Below are 7,267 nucleotides of genomic sequence, written 5' to 3'. Positions count from 1 at the left end.
AGGTTGCTCTTCTTTGATAAAATTAATTGTTTTTTAGCTATTTCCAATCAGTACTACTGTTGGTAATGAATCTTCTATTTTGATTGAAGATGTACTTTTGGTTGATGGTTTAAAGCATGACTTACTTAGTATTAGTCAATTGTATGATAAAGAATTTAGAGTTGTGTTTGATAAAAAGAATTGCATCATTGAAAATGCTAGTGATAGAAAAGTTTTATTTGTTGGCATGGGCGATGGCAGTGCGCGCATGGACATGCGGGGCAGGTGTGGGCGCGCAGGCATGTGAGGGCAGGCGAGGCGCGCTGTGAAGTTAGTGTGGCTGGGATGCGCAGTGCATAGGGCGCGTTGGGAGGTTGGCGCAGTAGTGTGGCACATGCTGCATGGGCGCGCACGCATTGGCGTGCGCTTGGTTGTGTGTGCGTATGTGTGGCCACTCGCTTGGCTTCTCCTCCATTCTTGCTTCCTCCTGACCCTAATAATTTCTTCATTGGCCTTCAAAATGGCCAAAATTTGTTGTTAGGTTGAATGGAATTTCCTTTTGTTTTGTGGGTCATTTTATCAAGCCTTTTGTCCTTGTTGGGGTAGGTGGAGTTTTGGAGCTTTGGGTCAATTCTGATCACATCATCTGCTCCTTCTTGATTTGTAATTGTCCTCGAATAAAGTGGTTTACCTACATTAAAAAACGAAGCAAGTTAGTCCAATGCTAAGCATCCATAGTAGGAATATTACCTTGATGAAGTTGAAGAACTTCATTTTCTTCTTTCTAAAAATTCTCCACTTGGTTTTCATGTTGACTCTCCTCATGTGGCTCAGCCTCTTTAGGTGTTTGGGGTCGTTGAATTGGTGGCTCAAATGAACTTCCTTATTGTTGTTGTTCTTCTTCTTCAGCTCTCCTCTCCAAGGGTGGTAATCTCATTGGCAAGGCTTCGGGTAGTGTATCCTCAATATTCTATATAAACTCAACACAAGTACTACGCAAAGTATTTATTCTTTCTTGAGTTAGAAGATCATTACCTTCATGTAGACATAGAATAAGCAATTGTGTAGCACATAGAGCTCGCTCTATTTGATCTCTTATAGTCATGAAGGCCACGACTTTCTCTTTATTTTTAGAAGCCTTTTCTTTCTTTTTTTTTTTTTTTTAGTTCAATAACTTCTTTCTTTTCAGCCTCCAACATCCTTTCTTCCAAATTTTAATGGATCAATATGTACTTCTTCTGGAAAAAGGGGTACAAGTATGATTTTATTACCTTGATGCTCAAAAGAATATTTATTAAGAAACCATAAAAACATACCTTCTTGTCAAATCGTCACGATCTCCCTAGCAAGAAATCACTAGTATGCATAGGTACAACATGACAAGTTATGGAATGCCCCGTGTGTTGGGTTTTATGTCCTAAAACTCATAGTTTGAAAATGACAGATATACTTTTATCATTCAATAAAGTTGTTATTGAAGGTTTTAATCAATAAGTAGTTATTGATCCAATAAAATGTTCTTACTATATCTAAATTCAATAAAATAAAGGATCCTAGACTGTTACCTAAGACTCAAACTCTATGTAAGAGACATAAATATGGATCAAGTTTGAGTTAACTGTCTAAATGGTCTATAGTATAGGAATAACATTGGGTGCCTTATTCTGGGGACACTATGGATGCGGCCCACTTTGTAGCTAGTACAAACGATGTGATCCTAATTCGTTCATGTGAAGACATGCGAGTGGGGGTGTCCCGTGCAAAGAGTTTGCATAAGACCGGACCATGAGATAGTCACTTTTACTTTATAACACCGTTTACTGTTTGAAACTGATTATCTCAACTTTGATGGCCTAGGTAACTCGATCTTAATCCTGAGCTAACTATGAACTTCTGTTTACTCGGGATTATCCTTAGATCTGCATGGGTGAAAGCAGCTCAACAGCGTTGGCTCAATAAGCCTCCCATTTCAGGGGTAAGACCCGGTAGATAGCTAGAGACATAGGGTGCAAGAAAGAATTCACTTATACCCAATTTTGGGATAGTAGAGAGGTTGTTCTCTTAAGGGCTGAATCCAGGTCTTGAACAATTGGCGCCACCCTCATCAAAAGGTTTGAGAGGATTTTTTGATTTGATAGTTGGACTACAAATCATTGTTCATCAGAGGATTAGTGGGACTTAAGGAACAAGAGGTAATTACAGGGGTAAAACGGTATTTTGACCCAGCTGTAATTACGAACAACCTGTGAAGGGTCGACTTACCGATCATGGTTATATCAAATGGACATAATATATCTACAGTGAGGAGAGTGCAGCTACGGGCTTTAGTGGAGTGACCGCGTAGTTAACGATTGTTGGTTAACTAGGTTAAAGAGTATAACCGGTTAATCTCGGATCGTTGGAGCTCATGATCTGTAGGTCCATAAGGTCCCCTGGCTAGCTCATATAGGAATAAACTTGGAATAATTTGAAGGAATAATTCAAATCGTACGAATTAGGTTAATCATATGGGATATGATTAAGTAATTGATATATGATATCAATTTGAAAAATTTGGACAAAATATTTAAATAGGATTTAAATATTAAGATTATGAATGCGGATTCATAATCGGAGGCATGGATTTCATCAAACATCGGATTTTGGAAAAAGTCAAATAGTTGACTTTTACCAGAGAAAGTCGAAGGTTGACTAAAGTAGATTAAAATAATGTTTTTAACCAAGTTGGTGGAAAATTCCACTAACTTGTTGAGTGGAACATTTAAATAATCTCAAAAATCCACTTTTTGACACTTAGCCATGCATGCATAAGTGGAATGTGTGTTGTAAGTTTTTTGTGAACTTAAACATGCATTTTGACACTTAGTCATGCCATGCATGAGTGAAATGTGTGTTGTAAGCTTCTGGTGAACTTAGACATGCATTTTGACACTTAGCCATGCCATGCATGAGTGGAATGTGTGTTGTAAGCTTTTGGTGAACTTAGACATGCATTTTGACACTTAGTCATGCCATGCATGAGTGAAATATGTGTTGTAAGCTTTTGGTGAACTTTGACATGCAAGAGTTGCATGTAATTTGCCTATTTAAGAAGGCTTTTGTTCAAACATCAAAAGCTCTTGGAACCTTTGGCCATTTGATGTGTTTTCAAAAAGCTTACATAACTCCGTTTAGCTCCACTTTTCTCTAATTTTTTCCTTCTCCAAAAAGAGTCCCACCACTCTATTCCAAACCTTGAGAATAGCTAGGAAGATCTCTTGGTGATCCTTCATTAGAGCTATTTGAAGATTTTTTAAAAGCTACAAAGGTTTGTATTTTTCTCTACTTATCTCTAAGCATCATAATGTATGATCATGCCTGTTTAATCCTAGGTTGTATTATGCATCTAGATTGTTATTTCGATTCTTGCTCACTTCCGCTGCGCATGTATGTATTTTTTCCATCACCGTGTTCTTTGGCTCGTTTATTTTTAGACTTAATTTGGGCCCTTGAATTTTTTCCCCAAGCTGATATTTTATTTCTTGGATTTTCTAATCTCGGAGTTATAATTTTGGATTAAGATAAATTAAGTTTTCGAACTTTAGAAGAGCTTTTTAATTAATTATTAAATCCAAGGTTTTTGGAAATTTAATTTTTACATTTTGGATTTAACCCTTGTATTTTAGAGGTTGAGTTATTTGTTTTATTATTTTGGTTGTTGTGAGTTTTTGTTTGGTTACTAAAGTTTAATTTTTGGGCTTTATATAATTTTCAAAACAAAATAAGTGAAAAATGTTTGATAAAAAAAAGGAAATGTAAAATAAAACAAAAGAGAAAAGAAAACTAAACAAAAAATATAAGAAAATAAATCATAAGCTACCCATTCATCACCATCTTCTCCATTTGTTTCAGCACACCCCCCCCCCTTTATTTGTGTTCTCCGGTGAGGCAGCGGCGGTGGTCGACTTCACTGGCAATGGTAGTGGATGGCGTCAGTGGCAGCAGCGTATGGCCGTAGCAACAAAGCCAACACTCTTTGCGGCGGTGCGACGAAACCCACGAGTTTTCAGCCTCCACCCCCGCTATTGACATAACTTTATGGAGTTCGATGATCGGCAACAACCTTTCCTCGTCTAGATCCGTCGACCCACGGTGGTTTGAGCCCAGACCCGTGGCGGAATTCCTTGTTAATAGAGCAGCGACACGTCTACTACTGAGTTTCAGTGAAGGCGACGCATCGCCTTGAAGAGGAGGTGACGTGGCAGCAGGTTTTGTGTTCTGATGGGAGTATCACACAAGCAGTCTCCCCGACCCCAAATCTGTGCACGATGTCCCTTCCCCGACGATTTCTGCAGTGTTTCAATGAGACCCAGTGGCTGAACGGTGAATTGGCTCAAACCTGCAATGACTTCGGAGCACCGGCGCGTGGACAAATTTTGAAATCCATCTTCCGGTGATGTTTGGTGCTTACCCACGCCGAAACAAAATCAGTTTCGTGACACCCACCCTCATTCGAAGCTAGTTTCGGGCTACCCACACCTAATCGGGGCTTGATTCGTGATATCCACTCTCTTCGCCATTGGTTCAGCATTGACCCACCTCTAATCGAACCAAAATCAGCATTACCCATCACTTTTTGGCATCAGACCAGCAAGTCTATAGCTTTTCGAACTCGATTTTGGAAGTCCGAACCTTTTCGAAAGTGACCCAACCATAACCCGAGTGTTTCGGCATGGATTCATATGTAACGAATCACCCAAACTTAGTCTCGATGCAAATTAAGTATTTCTAAAATGAACTCTAACCCAAGTTTGGTTTTTTTGGATTTAGGAATGCTTCGGCGAGCTTAGTAGCACGTTCGGACCTTGTAGTAAGTAGTTCTTACTTAGAGGGATGTTTGTTGTGTGCGTATGTTTGAATTGCATGTTTTAATTTGTGTGCTTTATCTCTTAATGCTCGTTGGATATTGTTGTTGGATGTTTCTTTATGAATGTTGGTTGTTATGGATGACTACGATTGATTCTAGTTGTTTATACTTGTTTGATTATGCTATGTTACGACTACAATCACTATAAAGCATGCTGTTGTTGAAAATTATTATGCTATTGTTGGCATGTTGGTTGTGGTTTAAGAAGCATGCTTAATTATTGTGGGACACGTTTGATGCATGGGTCATGGCTTAAAAGCATGCAGAACTTTGATGAGATTTATGAAACATTATGAAGTGAATGGGTGAGTATCAAGGTTAGGGGCTGATACGTCACTAGTTGGGTATCGAGGCTCCGGGTACAAAGGTCGGGGGTCGGTACGCCAAATTGTGGACAAAGATGAGTGTCGAGCCTTCGGGTACAAAGGTCGAGGGTCGATGCGAGGAGTCTTAGAGGAAGGAAAGTATTGGTGCCTTGAGAGGAAAGAACAAGGGCCAATATGTTGCAAAGTCATCGATGCCTTAGCTATTCGTGGTTTGGGGTCGGTGCAACAGTTCGAGGCCTTGGGTACAAAGGTGAAGGATCGAACGATAGGTGCCATAGAGAAATGTTGAGGCCCTGGGTACAAAGGTCAGGAGTCGATACGACTTGAAGGAATAAGTCTTGGAGGAATAAGAAGGAGAACTAATGAGTTTAGAGAAGTGTTGAGGTCTTGGCTATGCGTGGTTGGGGTCGGCGCAACAGTTCGAGGCCTTGGGTACAAAGGTCAAGGGTCGAACACCGAGAGTTGTAGAGAAGTGTCGAGGCCCTGGGTACAAAGGTCAGAGGTTGAAACGACTCGAAGGAATAAATGTTAGAGGAAGAAGAAAGAGAATTAGTGAGTTTTTATGTGAGGCTTGGGTCTGCCATGTAGGTTGCATGTTAGGTCAAGCATTTGCATAATCTATTCCGTTTTATTTAAAGCATGATATTAATGAGTATGATGTTTTTGTTGTTGTGTAAGCATGTTGTTTGTGCGTGACCCTTTAGGTAAAAGCTACTTACTGGGTACCGTGGTTGTACTCACCCCTTCCTTTCACTCCAGGTTTTGTAGGTAACGGGGTCACTCTCAGGAATGGTGATGGCGAGGAGGAGACTTGACTGGAAGAACCATATAGTGTTGTGTCATTTTATTTTCATTTTTAAATAGGATAGGGGAAGTTGTTTATGTTATTTGAGTTTTTATTTGATTAATAGGTGGGTTGTATAAGTTTACTGTTTACAGGATGTTTTAAGGTTGTTAGTCGTAATTCTTTTGAGAACATTAGTTTAGCTATTTGAACTATGAAGTTGTTATCTATTAAGGGTAACTATTAATACATTTGTTCATGTTGAAGTTAAGTTAGCATTTTGTTGCTGTTTGAAAAGTTAAATTTTGTTTAGTAGATAGTTTATGGTTAGTAAAGGTTTCATTTAGAAGTTTGGATAAGGTTGAGTTGTCATTAAACTATTAACCGTAAAGAATTTAAGGTTCGGTTAGATCTTTAGTGTTGTCTGGTGTGTTTTGTTCAAGCTTTTGTAAGTGTTCAGATCAGAGTATCGCAGCGGAAGCATGGTGGATTTCTCGATTAGTCTTGGTTGTTGTGGACGTTTATATTATTGAGTAAAACAAAAAAAAAATTTAAGTAGTTGTAGTAACGGTTCCCATTTGGGATGTTGAAAATATAGGGCAAGTTACCTCATCTTTGTACCTATCTATATTAAATGGAACTTGAACTTGTTTTTGGACCTTCACATCCCCACTATCATTTAACCATTGTAGGTTATAAGGTGGTGGCTGGGGTTTGGTGGCTAATTTCAATCTCTCCACTATATCCTTACTAGCAACATTAGTCCAACTCCCACTATCATCAATGATAACACTACCTGAGGTGGAGTTCACTATGCACCTAGTATGGAATAGGTTCTCTCTTTGTCCTTCGAAGGGTTCTTCCCTATATTGCACATTGAGGATCCTCCTACCGACGAAGGTCATATCATTGGAATCGTCTTATACTTCCTCTTCTTGACTACTTTCTTATTTTCTCTCACCAACCTCTATTTTCTCCTCCACATCGTTTGTGACTAGCTCTCCTCCCCTAAGGATCATGCTCTTTGGTTAATTAGGGCAATTTTGGCTTATGTGGTATACTTCATGACACTTAAAATATTTGATCTCACTAGTCCTAGTTTTAAGAATGTCGGGCTGGGTTTTGAACTTGGATAACTCTCCCTTTTCATAACTAGCTTACGGTTTTGACTCTAGGGATTTACTCTCCATTTTGCTACTAGTGGCCTTAGGGTAGATTTGATATATCTTTTACCCTCCTTTGTTTTGCTTCTTTATTTTGACGGTGAGGTGT

At 39.2% G+C, this 7,267-nt stretch overlaps 1 long non-coding RNA gene across 1 annotated transcript; it reads left to right on the top strand.

The window, feature by feature from the left end:
* The first annotated feature begins 3,749 nt into the window (after positions 1-3,749).
* Positions 3,750-6,412, top strand: LOC111023646 (uncharacterized). The gene is made up of 3 exons (XR_015788473.1): positions 3,750-4,702; positions 4,789-4,828; positions 5,971-6,412. It is a non-coding gene; the product is annotated as an uncharacterized LOC111023646 (long non-coding RNA).
* The last annotated feature ends 855 nt before the right edge of the window (positions 6,413-7,267 follow it).

Source organism: Momordica charantia (assembly GCF_013281855.1).
Source record: "Momordica charantia cultivar OHB3-1 chromosome 1 unlocalized genomic scaffold, Mcharantia_2.0 BLBB01000001.1, whole genome shotgun sequence".
Classification (NCBI taxonomy): Eukaryota; Viridiplantae; Streptophyta; class Magnoliopsida; order Cucurbitales; family Cucurbitaceae; genus Momordica; species Momordica charantia.
Note: the sequence above shows the minus strand (reverse complement) of the source record. Positions and strands in the feature narration are given on the sequence as shown.